Here is a 16,415-nt window from a genome sequence, read left to right on the forward strand (position 1 = left end):
CCCTCCCTTGCATATGCCATAATCATGGAGGATAGTGCAGATAGCCCTCTGATCATAGGCGTGCCTGAAAACACTGTAGAGTATTGAAGAATTTTGCAGCTATTGTACAACTAAATGCTTTGTGAATATCCCTTTGTTAAGTTTGCATATAGACTATCTGAAAACACTTAACAACCTTGCCAATCGATTAAATATAATTGTAGGAGATGATTTAATGAGCTCTGTGTCTGAAATTCAGGAAGCCCCTAAGACAGTGGTGGCGAACCTTTGGGACTCCAGATGTTATGGACTACAATTCCCATCAGCTCCATGCTGGCCATGCTGGCAGGGACTGATAGGAATTGTAGTCCGTAACATCTGGAGTGCCAAAGGTTCGCCACCATAACCCTAAGAATACCCGCATTGTAAGAATCCAAGCACCTTATTTATTATGCAAAATATTGTCTTGCATGCAAAAAAGAAACATCAGCTTCAGCATCAAATAGCTGGCACTATTCAGACATCCTAGGGATAAATCACAACCTGTGCATTGCAACTGGTAACTCTGGCGCACCAAATGTATCCTGGGAGGCCTCTGAGGATGCCACCAGTAGACATTACAGGATTGTGCATTAAAATGCCTAAACACCATATTCCGGTTGCTTCCACGCAATGTGGCTTCCCCAGTATGCTGTCATTTCACTTTTGATTGATTGATATTTAATTTATATGCCGCCCTCCCCCGGAGGGCTCAGGGCGGTGTACAACAGCAAAAGCAATATACAATAATACACAATATCATAGGAATATAAAACCATAAGGCTAGCAACTAATTCAATAGCCTCCCAGCCCAACAATTCAGACAATAATGCAATCAGGTTGACAACAACAATTATATCAACATATAAGAACACAAACATTAAATATAGCATGTCAGAGCAACAGCAATATAATAATCACAGACTCACAACAACCTAATAAATCACGTAGTATCCTTTTCCTTTTTATTGGACCCTATCCAATTTTTTTCTGGTTATCATTGGTACTGTCTCCTGATTGAGCATGGGCAGTAGCAGCTACTGCCTTCCTTTAAAAGCATTCTATAGCAGGGAGAGCAAAAAATGTGGAATGCTGATGGAAGACAACTGACAAGGGAAAGAGGGAAAAGAGCCAACAAATGTGCCTCTAAATTCAAGGCAATATGCAGGACGACTAAGAGCATAATCCATGGGGGAAGAGAGGGGGGGAAAAATGAATCATGGATGCAGCATGAGGGTGCACTGGGGCTGATGCTCCTAACACCGAGGGGCAAATACACCAGCAGGGGCACAGAAGTTACCGCAATGCCGGTGCTCTTGCAGGAGTCCATGTCAATGGGGGGGGGGGGTGTCCTGGGAGCAGAGCCAACTTTAGTAGGCTTCCATGGGGCTTTCAACCCAGGAATACCCCCCTATGCCTCCTGGCAATCTATATCATGTTAATAGCAGCATAAGCTAAGGAAAAAGAATGGGTGTGTGTGTTTGGACTTTCTCATTTCTGTCTTCCCTGTGCCTCTCTAATCCTCTTTGGAGACAGTGTGACATCCCCAATCACCATAAAACTGCACTCCCTCTCTCCCCCATGGAGACTCCCAGCCAGTGGTGGGATCCAAAAATTTTAGAAACAGGTTCCCATGGTGGTGGGATTCAAACTGTGTTGTAGCACCAATGGGGCTGGGCGGGGCATGACGGGAGCGGGGCAGGGCATTCTGGGGGCGGGGCATTTTTGGCTGGGGCTGTGGCAAGGACGCAGCCGCTGTGCCGGTCCTTGGGCGGGAAACGAATGCACGCAGGCGCAGGCTGCCACGCACCTCCTGCTAGACTGCTTCAAGTTCTGCGCGCTACTGCTGAGAGGAGGGGCGTAACTAAGGCAAGAATCACGTGGCAATATCACCAATTAGTAACCCCCTCTCGGCACACACAAATAATTAGTAACCTGCTCTCGGGAACCTGTGAGAACCTGCTGGATCCCACCTCTGCTCCCAGCTACTAGGTGAACTATAGGTGGACTATACTGAAGTAAATACACAAAGAAAGATATTCTGGTACTTAAAGTTCAAATACAATCATTCCACTAAATATCATGGTGCACAATCTACCACAAAGTGCTGGATTGTCACTGGTATTATCAGAGGTGGTATAATTATCATGAAGCAAAATAAGATGGTAGATTTGAAGCAGTGGGGATGCAAATAGGACAATGTGGAAAAAGCAAATATTTATGGTCTGCTGCACTTAAGATAAGGAACTACCCTATTCATAATCTGATCATTAGCCTACCTATGCTAGTCCTGCCTACTCAGACAGCTAAGATTTGGTTGAACATGGCTCCAGCAGGGACAAAAGAGAATCCAGGCAGAAGACAGCTGGCATCTAAGGAAGGCTGACTCAAACACTAACCTCCTCATTCCTTTCCACACCCTTAATGGAATGCAAGATGAAGAACAATGGGTCTCCTGTCAGAAATAATTACTATAAGGACTGATGTAGCTTTTTCCCATTGGGAAATACCCCTTGAATAGAGCTATTACTAATGGACCCCTTGCAGCACCCATCCTTCAACAGAGAAGGCCACCAACGTTTTGCCTCCCCTTGAAAATATGTAAGGAACTGGATTTATACCCAGCTGCTTAATGCGACTTTTAAAAATAAGTTTCTGAGAACATGCAACACACTCTGCCAATCTCATCAACATACGGTTCTCATGAGGCGCACGCATCATCATTGTCTCACGATACCTTTCACTGTATGGTTACGATTCATGCGCACTTGGCAAGTTATCATGACCTAAGTTTTGAAGCTGGAGTTCGACCTAAGATTCGCAGACATTTTAACCACTGGGATCGACGTGGTTTTGTACCAGCTTCACCCTGTGTAACGGTCAAATTTCCGACTCCAGTTGGGAACTTCTACTTTTTTCAGGGAACCATGCTCGAACTCAGCTTCGATTCCAGTAAAGTGTGAAATTTCTGGTGCCAGGAGTCCCCCATTCAGCCAATCACAGCTGAGTGTTTCGGGCAAGCGTACAGCTAGAGAACCGCTGCGGCGAAAATCTCACCTAATTTTTTCCCCTCTTCTTTCTTGCATTCAAAGCAATGGCTGGTCGCACAAACGAGCGCATCAATGTCTCAATGGAAACCAATGTTGCGGCCCAATCAAAAAATGCCACCTTCGTCCCTCCATTCCTGTGGCAGTTTTTAAAATAACGTGTGTGGGGATAGACGGAACATGGCCATAGAACAGTAGCTAATCGGAACGGAGCGGCGAAGAGGCACAGGATGATTCTTCCCTCCGAGCTGGGATCAAGCTGGTTGCAGTAAGGAACAACAATGGCTTTGGCCTAGGTTAGTACCCTTCTCAGGGAACTGGGTCGAACCTATTTTACTCATGTGCGGAATCGCCCTATAAGTTAGCAAGTAAACTGCGCCCTTCTCTCAGTACACACTGACTGTGCATTGCTCTCTGCTGCTTGATCTTCTGGACAAGTAACTTGCTGCAACAACAGAGTATCCACATGGGGGTTTCCTCTGCATCTTTCCCCGGTCATCTCCTTGCGCCTGCCATTCCCCATTCTACTGAAGGGCTCCTTGCTATTTTTTAAAAAATCTGTATTTGCTATCATGCTACAGAGGATGAGTCACCAACATGGCACCTGTGGGCACCATGGTGCCAACTGGCATCTTTCTGGTGCCTGCCAAATGTTTTTAGAAAATGGATGGGTCCAGGTGGGGCTTTCCCCCAGCAAGGCTGCTTGATTGGCCAATAGAGATTTGACTGGCTTTGCAAATTAAAAAAAATGTTGCTTTGGCAGCAACTGCCACCACAGCACAAGGATCTTCACTGTGTGACTGAATGGAAGCTGCGTCAGCCATTTTGCTGCTGGCTTTGTCTCCAATGATAGTCATTTTGTGGCTGCATCCTTTATACCTTGTTAGGTATAGAAGATGGGGACTACACCTTTGAGGGTCCATAAATTTGGACCCCCTGAACCAAACTTCACCAAACCTGGGTGGAATCATTAGGAGAGTCTCCTAAAGATCCCTAAAAGTTTGGTGCTGCTAGCTTAACAATTGCACCCCTGACAGCAGGCACCCCCCAAATTTTCCCAGATTTTCCTTTTAACCCCCCCCCTTTGGCATGGATATAAAGGGAGAATCTGAGGTTCCCAGTTTAAACATTGAAAGTGATGCTGTTTCAGGGTGGGGGAGAATCAACCCCAAAATAGTATCATTTTCCAATGTTCTATAAACTGGGGATCCCAGATTCTCCCTTTAAGGTGGATTTAAAAGGAGAATCTGGGCTCCCCAGTTTACGCACCATTGAAAATGATGCTGTTTGTGGGTGGATTCCAGCATCACTTGTTTAAACTAGGGAGACCAGATTCTCCTTTTAAATCCACCTTAAAGGGAGAATCTGGGGTTCCCAGTTTAAATAGCATTGGAAGTGATGCTGTGTTCCCCAATTGTGGGGACTGGATACAACACTATAAAATGTTTTCACAGCAGTTATAAAACATTTTGAAAGTATTTTGAAAATGTTTTCAAAAATTTTTATTTCTGCTGTGTGGCATGGCCTAATGCTGTGTTCAAATTTGTGAGTTGGGGGCATGTTCTATAATGTGATGGTAACTTTGAAACAACCTGGTGTAAAAAATCATTGCTTGGTCACAGTGGGGGAGGGCGTCTGCCCATGGGGGGGGCGCCAAACTCCAGTTTGCCTAGATGCACCACTGGGCATAGCTACAAGGGGACCGGGTGTGTGTGTGCGCATTGCACCATGCATGCACCTGGGGGGGGGGGGCATCAAGCTCAGGTTTTGCCCAGGGCTCCAGTTTGCCTAGTTACACCACTGTTCCCCACTTTAAAGGGGACAGACTCCCACCATTTTGGGTAACACAGTTGGAATGAGGCAAATATCACTAATGTTCTACAGACAAGGTGCCATCACTGAGAACATCCTGCTTCTCATTTCTTCCTGCCTCACCTCTTCAAGTGAGGTCTTGGAAGAAGGTTCAGGTGGTGGGTGGGGCAGTACAGATGAAAGCAATTCTCCAGGAACACCTGTCTCAAGCCATTTAGGACCTTATAAGTAAGAGCTAACCCTTTAAATTCTATCTGCAAACAGACTGATACTCAGAGAAGAAATAGTCAGATGGGGGTGTGTTATGTGTGGCATTCCTGAGTACCCTATCAGTCAGAATCTTGATATCACAGACAGCCCAGACTCATGGAGTATAACAAGGGTAAGCTGGATGCCAATCTTAATTCAGGGGCATTGATACCGAGAGTTTGCCTAACACATGACATCAGTCTATCCCCTCCCAAATTAAGCATGCATAGCTTCAGACAATGCCTTTCCTGAAGGCACAGCCACTTGAATCTGGTTCACAACAACCCAACCTTGAGATTGTGCACCACAAAGAATATGCAGATGCCCACACCCTGATTTCGTCAACAAACTAGCTAGATAGCCCTGTGCCTTTTTCTCCGAAATGTTAACTTAATCTTAAACCTCCTGACCAGCTACTGAAGAAGAAGAAGAAGAGTTTGGATTTATATCCCCCCTTTCTCTCCTGCAGGAGACTCAAAGGGGCTGACAATCTCCTTGCCCTTTCCCCCTCACAACAAACCCCCTGTGAGGTAGGTGGGGCTGAGAGAGTTCCGAGAAGCTGTGAGGCAGGAAGAAGCTGTGAGGCAGCCCAAGGTCACCCAGCTGGCGTGTGTGGGAGTGTACAGGCTAATCTGAATTCCCCAGATAAGCCTCCACAGCTCAGGCGGCAGAGCTGGGAATCAAACCCGGTTCCTCCAGATTAGATACACGAGCTCTTAACCTCCTACGCCACTGCTGCTCCTAAAGGTCTTCAGACTTTCAGTTTCTTTGTTTTTGATTGATGAACTTGGACTTGGAATGTCCCTATTTTTAATTTCTTCAGCCCTGCCCAAAACTCACCATGTCTTGACTACTTCCAGGTCTGAATCCAATCAGTTCATTTCCCTCCTTGTACCTGTGAGAAGTGCTGGCTGCTTCCCTCGCTCTCACTTCTGGAATGATAAATATTACCCTCCCAATACCTTGGTCAATTCCTGCTGTCACTCATATCTGCTGTTTCCTAGGCCCCTTAAAATTCTCTCTGTGTGTATTTGCAACTTGCAAGTGTATTTTTATTATTTTAGATCCTGTAACGAAACTGTAACCCTTTTCTGTCAGTCCTAGATTCGAGTGGATTTCTTTGGAGAATGACCTCTGTAAATATCAGTGGAGATTCCCTGCCTGCCTCTTGCATTGCAGGTCAGTTTTCAGCTGTGCTGTACTGGTACCACACCCCTAAAATAGTGAGTGTTACAGCCCAATGGGGGGGGAGGGGGTAGTTTCACTGCAGCCAGGCACGGCATAGTCCCGTTGCCTCCAAAGAGGTTCCTCGTGGCACGCACAGGAAAACAAAACCAGGAAAAATGGGAAAAAACCTTCTATCAAGTTTTCAGTTGCTATTTGTAAAGTTTCTCGAACCTCCTTAGGTTCCTAGAAGTTAAAGAAACATTCTTTCTAAAACACCAAAATTAAACATGACTTCACATTAAGTTGTGTGTGTGTGAATTATTGTCGATTTCTTACGTATGGTGACCCTATGCATGAATGACCTCCAAAATATCCTGTTGCATCTCAGTCTCCTTCCGATTTCTTGGTTTTGGTCTCCCTTTGGCTGATGATGGAGCCAAGGAATAGAAAATCTTGAACCATTTCGATTTCTTCATTATCAACCTTGAAGTTGTGTAATTCACCAATAGTCAATACTTTCATCTTGAGGTTCAGCTGTAATCCTGCTTTGGCCCTTACAACTTGGCACTTCATCAGAAATTGTTTCAGGTCTTCAGCTCTTCACTTACATTTGCCAGTAATGTGGTGTTCTCTGCATATCCCAAATTGTTAATGTTTCTTCCACCAATTTTCACTCCACCTTCATCTAAATTTAATCCATCTTTCCTTATATGTTCTGCATACAGATTAAACAGATGGGGAGATAAAATACATTGTTATCTAACACCTTTGTCAATTGGAACCCATTCTGTTTCTTCATAGTCTGTCCTCATAGTAGCCTGTTGTCTAGAGCAGTGGTTCTCAACCTGTGGGTCGCGACCCTTTTGGGGGTCGAACGACCCTTTCACAGGGGTAGCCTAAGACTCTCTGCATCAGTGTTCTCCATCTGTAAAATGGATAAATGTTAGGGTTGGGGGTCACCACAACATGAGGAACTGTATTAAAGGGTCGCGGCATTAGGAAGGTTGAGAACCACTTGTCTAGAGTATAGGTCACTCATCAAAACAATCAAATATTATGGCACGCCCATTTCTGTTAAAACCTGCCATAGCTTCTCATGAGTCACACAGCCAACCCTTTGCTGTAATCTGTGAAACAAAAGCTGATTTTCTTCTGAAATTCTCTCATGTGTCCAGTAACCAATGAAAAGTTGTACTGTGATCTTTAGTGTTTCTTCCTTTTCGGAATCCAGTTTGGAACATTTGGTATTTCTCATCCCATATGTGGTAAGTCTTGGCTGTAAGATTTTGAGCATCGCTTGACTTGCATTCCCTTTCACTTAGCAATGCAAATATGTTCTTTACATGTTCTTTTCCCTTTAAACTCTTCTGGAGTGTTGTTGAGATTATATTTTGGCACTATGAATATTTTGGTGTTTTTCTTCAGCTGTGTTTCAATTTTCGATATTAACAATTTACGGTCTGTACCACAATCAGCTCATGATTTTGTTTTAACAGAGAGAACAGAGTTTCTCTATCTTCTGCTTCTGATTATGTGATGTATTTGATTTCATTATTGACCGTCTGGTGATGTCCAGATAACTGGATATGCCAAGGATTGAACCTTGAGCTTCTGTGCGCAAAGCAGAGGCTCTTTCATTGAGCCACAGTCCCTCTTTTGTGGAAGATCTGGGTGTGACTACTTAGAAACACCTTGCTTTGTGTGCTCACCTAGCAAGTGCCTCTTAGGAACCTGGCCACCGAATTCTTAAACAATTGTTGCATCTGCAAGCTCTTCAGAAACATCTCCCTGTAGAGGACATTACAGTAGACCGAGATGGATGACCAACCAACCTCTGAAAGGAGGGAAGTTGTTAGGGACCTGACAAGGGATGGTAACAACCTGGAGAAAAAAAAATCCTGCCCTCTTAGAGGCTTCTTGATATTATGCTAGCTACCAAGTGATGTTTTTACCTTCATAAGAACATAAGAACTAGCCTGCTGGATCAGACCAGAGTCCATCTAGTCCAGCACTCTGCTACTCACAGTGGCCCACCAGGTGCCTTTGGGAGCTCACATGCAGGATGTGAAAGCAATGGCCTTCTGCTGCTGCTGCTCCTGAGCACCTGGTCTGCTAAGGCATTTGCAATCTGAGATCAAGATTGGTAGCCATAGATTGACTTCTCCTCCATAAATCTGTCCAAGCCCCTTTTAAAGTTATCCAGGTTAGTGGCCATCACCACCTCCCCCCCCCCCCATGCCATGGCCCCAATCTGAATTGGGGTCTTGTGGCACTTAAGGACTTAGCTCCTAGCAACTATCACTTCATTGAGGAGAATTAGAGTCGGGTCAGGAAAATCCCAATCCAACTCATAAAGACATGTAACATTTTGTTTGGCCCTTCAACGTAGGTGAGAATCAAGTTTACAGATTCCAGAGTAGTCTGGCAGTTGATTTTGGCAGGAGCAAGCAGCATAGACCGGAACAATTACCTTCAAGAGCGGTACTTCTCCTCCATAAATCTGTCCAAGCCCTGTCCAAGCTATCCAGGTTAGTGGCCATCACCACCTCCTGTGGCAGCATATTCCAAACACCAATCACACGTTTTCATACCATGAAAAGCTTCTGCTGCTGATTTCCATACACAAATAATCTGTTCAAGATAACAGAACAAATGTTCATTTGGCAACGTTAACTGGAGCTGAGGCTTCAGGGTTTGGTCCTTTGGCCAAGGCCTCAGGATCCAAGGCCTCTGAGGGGAATGTGGTGGCACAAGGTGAGCCCTTTGGGGTGGACCCTGGCGCTTGCAAGTCACCATCAGACAAGGACCCTCCTCATGGGTCCAGGTCTGGTTTAGGAGGGCTTCTGCTGCTAAGGACAGGGTTTTCCTGTAAAGCAGGAATTTTGAGAAACAAGATGACTTAGAGGAGACATGACAGAGATTTAGGCAGAACTAACACAGAGAAATATTGTTTCTCTTTATCATGATGTTATCCTACCGGAGACCAATGAAGCTGATGGACATAGATTCAGGTTGGACAGAAAAGTACTTCTTTATACAACAAATGCTTAAAATGTGGAACTCACTGCCAGTGGAATTGGTTTCACGGAGGATACCTCTACCAATGGCTGTTTACCGCAGTGACCAAACCAGAAGGGACCCTCCACATTCAAGAGGGCAGAAAGTAAGCCTCAAGAGCTAGGAGGTAATAGGGGAGAAGGCCTTGGCCTCTATGCCCTGTTGTTGCCCTTCCAAAGGAAATGGCCTTCTGTGAGACAGGGTGCTGAGTACTTCCCAGCTGCCTGTTAATAGTAGGCAATCACCCACTGATTTGTGCCACTGCCCATTGAGACTCAGCTGATTGGTAAGTGAAAGCAGGCTCATGAAAGAAGCAGCAAGTGGGGGGAGATCTTTGCCCCCTGCACAAAAATATCGACATTGGATTCCTTTTGGTTGACATGGCAGCACCTGTATCATACTGGGATGACACTCTAGATCTGGAAACCATAAACTTTTGGGGCAAGTGATCCCCTCCCCCATCACTGTGATGCTGCCACCTCTTCAGCAAACTGGAAGTGACATAATCATTCAGGAAACAAAGATCACCGCTCTCGAATGCCCCTCCTTAAAGCCCCCACCAGTTGCCAGGAGGAATCTGGAAATATTAGTGCTGGACTAGACGTACCACTGGTCTGATCCAGTCAGGCTCTTTTTATGTTTTTATAAATGCACAATATGGACCAAAAAAGATGTTGCTCTGACTGAAGAGGGTCAGACTGCCCCCTGATGCCACCTGGCCTCCAGAAAGAGGCTAGAGCAGGCTAGAGAAGAAGGCTCTTCATTAAAAGTCCCCTCCACCCCCAGAAAATTGCAGGGAAAATCACCACTTGGAATGAAGAGATGATTATGTGTTCAGCTGTCTGTCATAGGACGTTCCCCCTCCTCGCCTGCATCTTTGACAGACTCATGCCCCCCCCTCCACAGATTGTGTGGGCCCGCCCATCCCAGGGCAGTGTGTATTGTTCTGGCATTCACATGTGGAGGGGACTCTGGGATGGGTTCTTCTCCCGAGTATTCCAGGTCATGCATTTGTATCTGGATAAGTTAGCTAGGTGCCAATAGTATAACTGGGGAGGGGCTCAAGAGGGCTGGAATCTGGGTGCCTCTTGGCCAGGTCACCTGGGGGATGCATTGCCGATCCACCCCCTCCCTCACAAGTGTGGAGCCAACAGTATAAAGCCGGAGCTGGTTAGCCCGGCTGCTCAGTTTGATCCTGGGCTCAGCATGGCTTGGCTCGAAGCCTGCAGCTTAAAGCTGGACCCAGCTAAGCTGCGCCCAGCATCTAACAGACCTGCCCCCCCCCCCCAACATCATGTGGAGTTGTGTGGGCGGTGAGAGACAGTGCTGGCCAGCTCAGTGTTTAAGTGTCCCCTTGTTCCCAAATGCCACAAGGAATTTGTGGGCAGGGCACAGTTGGAAGGAGGCGGTCGGCAACACGATCCCCACATGGCCTGCCCAAGGGATGCCTCGGGTGGGCTTAGCTATTGTGCTTGACTTGGGCAGCAGTTTAGGCAATTACACCCTTGCTTGGTGTCATGTTGACGCCATAATTACAAATAGTGCAAAGACACCAGCCACCCAGGATGGTCCTGGGAATTGCAAATCTCATCAGAAGGTGATTCCCTCGACCATGCAAGTCCTGGGGGCCATCTCCTGGGAGCGGGCCCACCAAGCTCAGATGACACCCAGCCCCAACATGGGCAAGGGTGCCCCAAGCTTGTCCTGATCCCCCAGCCCAGTGCCCTTCCCACACAGGTTGGGTGGACAAACCTTTTAGGCAACTTCCCCAGGCAGGGTGGCTGGACAGACATATGCGGCCTGGGACCCTCGTACCTTCGGGACCGCATTACCCCATATGTCCCTACTAGGCCTCTGCGTTCAGCAGAGACCAATCTGCTGGTAGTCCCTGGCCCCTCAATGATGCGGCTGGCCTCCACGTGGACCAGGGCCTTTACAGCCCTGGCCCCTGCCTGGTGGAACACTCTTCCTCCAGCTGTCCGGGCCCTGCGGGATCTTGGTGAGTTCCACAGGGCCTGTAAGATGGAGTTGTTCACCAGCGGAGTTTTAGATTGATGCGGCAGGTGCCCCTGCTACCTCCTCCTCCTCCCTCTTCTTTATCTTTTTTGGGTCCCTCACCATCTATGGGACCCGTTTTCTTCTTTGGGAGGTTTTTTAATGAGGGTTATTGCGGACATTGTTTATTTTTGATCGCTCGTTTTAAACTGTTTTAATGTATTTAAGGGTTATTGTATATATGTGATTTATGTTGTTCACCGCCCAGAGCCCTTCGGGGGTAGGGCGGTACAAAAACCCAAACAACAACAACAACAACAACAACAACAACAACAACAACAATAATAATGGAGGAGAAGTCAATCTATGGCTACCAATCTTGATCCTCCTTGATCTCAGATTGCAAATGCCTTAGCAGACCAGGTGCTCAGGAGCAGCAGCAGCAGCAGAAGGCCATTGCTTTCACATCCTGCATGTGAGCTCCCAAAGGCACCTGGTGGGCCACTGCGAGTAGCAGAGTGCTGGACTAGATGGACTCTGGTCTGATCCAGCAGGCTAGTTCTTATGTTCTTAATCATCATCATCATCATCATCATCATCATCATCATCATCATCATCATCATCATCATCATCATCATCATCATCATCATCATCATCATCATCATAGGTGCCCCATGCCTCTGTGACAATATCAGCCACCCCATCCTCTGGAAGGGGCTGCTGGGAGAAGGAAGATCCTGGTCTGCAGGGGCCAGCCCTTGGTAGTTGTTCTGTCCTACTGCCCTTGGCACTGGGATGCAGCTGCTGTGGGGATGGTTAAACTGTTTGGGCGATAAAGTGTTGTAGGTTTACCTACGGGCCTGACCTGATGTGGAACCACTGTTCACCTCCCCATCTTGCCTAGCCATCCATAGGTTGGGGCAGCCATCTTATTTGCCCTGCTGGCAGTCTGGTGAGAGGCTGAAGTCTCACTGGTACCCCCTGCTGGTGGAAAAGTGTCCTGGCACTCTCTGGCTCCCCCTGCCTGGCTGCCACCTTCCCAACCCCCATGGATGTACCAGGGCCCTTGATGCCTGACTACAGATCCAGAGGTGTAGCTCCAAGGGGGCCAGGGGGTGCACAATGCACTGGGCGGGCGCCTCTGTGGGGGTGTGACGAGGGTGTTCCAGGGGCGTGGTGGTGGCGTTCGAATTCAGGGCAGGGGTGTTCCAGAGATTGGGGGCCTTCCAGTGCATTGGGGTGCTTTCCCCCCTTGCCATGCCTCTGCACAGATCCCCTTCCTATCAAAAAAGGACTTTCTCGTTTGTGGGAGACGCACAATCCCCATGGTGTTTCTTGGAGCCCCCCAGATAACTGTGGAGTGGGTGATGCATGCAACCTCAAGTGGCCGGCCACCCACCAGGACCCTCCCTGTTCCTCACCCACCTCTAACTCCATCCCTCCCCCTTTCCCTAACAGAGACACTAGGATGAAGCAATTAGGTACACAGAACGTTTATTGTCTCCAAACCACTGGCTGCTGACCAGCCTTGCTCTGCACCACGGATGATTGGCACGGTGCCTGTTGTGCAGCAGCGGTAAGCTAATCCAGCACCAACCACAGAGCCAGGCTTCCTTGTATGCTGGATGCCTCCACAATGGGCCCAGTTGCTCAGCCCTGCAAACAGTAATGGGCACAGCATATGTCAGGAAAGGTGGGAGGTATCATAGAATCAATTACAAAGTTGGAAGAGACCCCAAGGGCCATCAAGTCCAACCCCCTGCAATGCAGGGACACACAATCAAAGCACTCCTGACAGACGGCCATCCAGCCTCTGTTAAAAAATCCTCCAAAGAAGGAGACTCCACCACACTCCTAGGTAGTGCCTTCCACTGTCAAACAGCCCTGTCAGGAAGTTTTTTCTGATGTTTAGAGAGAATCTCTTTTCCTTCACCTTGAATCCATGACTCCTGGTCCTAGTCTCTGCAGCAGCAGAAAACGAGCTTGCTCCCTCACCATCAGGACATCCTTTCAAATATCTAAACATGGCGGACTTCTGCGCATGCCTGACTAGAGGAAAGTCGTGCTCCGGGGCTCTCCTGGCTGTTTCAAAGAAAAAACCCAGCTAAACGAAGAAAATACTGATTATTCACAGTGGAATTTATATAGACGGAAGAATAAAAAGATTCCGGACGGCTGTGAAGGTCAGGAAAGCTGGTGAGTGCTTTATTTTTCTTTAAAAAGCTAGATAAACAAGAGCCATGCCACCGAAAGATTTAGCCACAAAACAGGACTTGGCAGAATTCAGATCGGAGATGAAGGGCACAATTAATACTTTTGAATACAGTTCAAAAGAATTTCCTGGCAACGGGCAATGATATAAAAGAGATTTAAAAAAACAACTTCGCTCTCTGAATAAATATCTAAACATGGCTATCACATCACCTCTTAACCTTCTCTTCACCAAACCAAACCAAACATACTCCCCTAATGGAATGCACCAGGAACCCTCCTAGTCTGCCCCAGGGGTCTCTTAAAGCCAACGGGTGGGTGCTTTCACCAAGCGTGCGCTATAACATGAATGGTTTCCTTTTGTCCCATAAGACCCATGCTTTCAGCACTAGAATCTCTGTTCTTAATTAAAATGCTCCTATGAGAGAATTGGCATTGTGAAACCTGTAATATATTACTTCCCTGTTGAAAACTGTGTAAATGACTTACAGAATGTTTTTGACAAAGAAGAACTCCTGTCTGCTGACAAGCCACCCCATCTCCTTTCAAATACAGCTGCAAGACACACCCTGATCCTGCAATCAAGTGCCATCAACTCCAAATATCAGGAGCATCAACTTTTTCAGATATTATTGAGTGCTACAAAAAACCCTCTGCGGGTTCTAATGGGACAGTCGTTAAGAACCAGGATGTCTAGATAATTGACCAATAAAACAAATCTTGTAATCTTAAGCATTTCCATCAACAGTGCCCATATCTCGAAAATGATTGTATGAAGAAGAAGAAGAAGAAGAAGAAGAAGAAGAAGAAGAAGAAGAAGAAGAAGAAGAAGAAGAAGAAGAAGAAGAAGAAGAAGAAGAAGAAGAAGAAGACGGCCGGCCAGCGGCAGGCGGAGGAGGAGGAGGAGGAGGAGGAGGTGGAGGAGGAGTTTGGATTTATATCCCCCCTTTCTCTCCTGCAGGAGACTCAAAGGGGCTTACAATCTCCTTGCCCTTCCCCTCTCACAACAAACACCCTGTAAGGTAGATGGGGCTGAGAGAGCTCCGAGAAGCTGTGACTAGCCCAAGGTCACCCAGCTGGCATGTGTGGGAGTGCACAGGCTAATCTGAGTTCCCCAGATAAGCCTCCACAGCTCAGGCGGCAGAGCTGGGTTCCTCCAGATTAGATACATGAGCTCTTAACCTCCTACGCCACTGCTGCTCCTTAGTTGGTTGTGGTGGGTTTTCCGGGCTGCGTGGCCGTGGTCTGGTGGATCTTGTCCCTAACGTTTCGCCTGCATCTGTGGCTGGACATCTTCAGAAGTGTATCACAGAGGGAAGTCTGTTACCCACTGTGTCCACTGAGAAGGGAATGTTTTAGTGGGGTATAAATTTTCATGTTCCCGGGTGGGGAACCAGTCAGTAAGTGTTTGGGTGGAACTTGCTATGCAAAGGTGTGCTTGGATTGTTACTAGAGTCACTCCTCCCCACCTTTCTTCCTATAAACCCCCCTGCTTTTCACCAGTTTGGTGATCCCCTCCCATTGCTACAGGAGATGCTGTTGGACTCAATAAAGTTCCGCTGAACTCTTCTCAAGCCTCTTGCCTCCTGGCATTCCCTGTCCCTCTTGCCGGGAGTTGGGTGAGCCTGCCTGGTGCCTTCTGGGGTAACAGTTTTGTACTGTTGGTTCAACCGGCAAGCTCCACCTTGGATCAGGGGAAGGGAGGGAGGAGGAAAAGCCTGTGCGGTTGCTGCAGCAGTGATTTCGGGTGGTGGATTCAGGAGCCTGAGGATTCCCCTGTCCAGAATCCAGAGCCCCAGCATAGTGGCGTAATGTCCACTGGGCAATGTGGGCAGCTGCCCAGGGCTCAGGAATTTTGCAGGGCATGCTCCTGCGTTGTTATTTTTTGGGGGGTGTTTTTTCACATTTGGGCCTGCAGGGGATGCATTTTTAGAGATATTGACACCAAAATATCAGGATATCATAAGGACCCTGTCCTGATGACACCCCCCCAAGTTTGGTGAAGTTTGGTTCAGGGGGGCAGCCTCTATCTTCTATTTGCTCCAAGTGGAAACAATGGGGAATGTGGCACCCCTTTTGGGAGTCCATTAACTTTGGCCCTCCTGAACCAAACTTCAGCAAACTTAGGGGTGTCATCAGGACGGTCTCCGGAAGATGCCCTGAAATTTTGGTGTCACTAGCTTTAAAAATGCTGTTTTTTGTGGAACCCAGGAGGCTTCATGTGCTGGAGCAATGATACCCTGAAATTTTGCTGCAATTATCTCTAAAAATACGCCCCGTACAGGCCGAAATGCAAAGTTCAGATCCTGCAGAGTTCGGAGGAAGCAGGCTCGGGCCCTTGGCCCTCCAAGCGCCTCTGAACCGGCTCAGCTCGGCCTGATCCACGGATCGGGCTGAGCTGAGCCAAACTGCCAAGCCTTGCTGTCTGTACTCCGCCTCTTGTCAGCCCTGCTGCATCCTTGGATGGATCTTTGTGGGGTGGCGGGACTAGCAGTCAGGGGTGCACGCGCACCTGGCCGACCCACTAACTGCGCTGGTCTCCCCTGGATGCCGCTGCTGCCCACCACTGCCCACCCGCTCCCCGCCTCTCATGCCCTTTAAGCCGGTGAGCCTACCATTCAGCCAGCAGGGGAGAGCCACAGCCACGAGGGAGGAGGGCGGGAAGCTCCACCTCCTTCCGCCACCCATGGGGGGGCATCAGGTTTTGCCCAGGGCTCCAGTTTTCCTCGTTACGCCCCTGCCCCAGCATGGGATCCACAACGATTTTGGGCAGAAGGTCCTGGGCGGGGGAGTTGCCCAAAAAAATGTGCCCACCCAGCCTGTGTGACAACCCACTGTTCAAAATTGCTGCCCCAAAAG

At 47.8% G+C, this 16,415-nt stretch overlaps 1 protein-coding gene across 1 annotated transcript in view; it reads right to left on the reverse strand.

The window, feature by feature from the left end:
- Positions 1-16,415, reverse strand: part of GABBR1 (gamma-aminobutyric acid type B receptor subunit 1) — a 208,170-nt gene that overhangs the window by 113,114 nt on the left and 78,641 nt on the right.

Source organism: Sphaerodactylus townsendi, linkage group LG03, assembly GCF_021028975.2.
Source record: "Sphaerodactylus townsendi isolate TG3544 linkage group LG03, MPM_Stown_v2.3, whole genome shotgun sequence".
Lineage (NCBI taxonomy): Eukaryota > Metazoa > Chordata > Lepidosauria > Squamata > Sphaerodactylidae > Sphaerodactylus > Sphaerodactylus townsendi.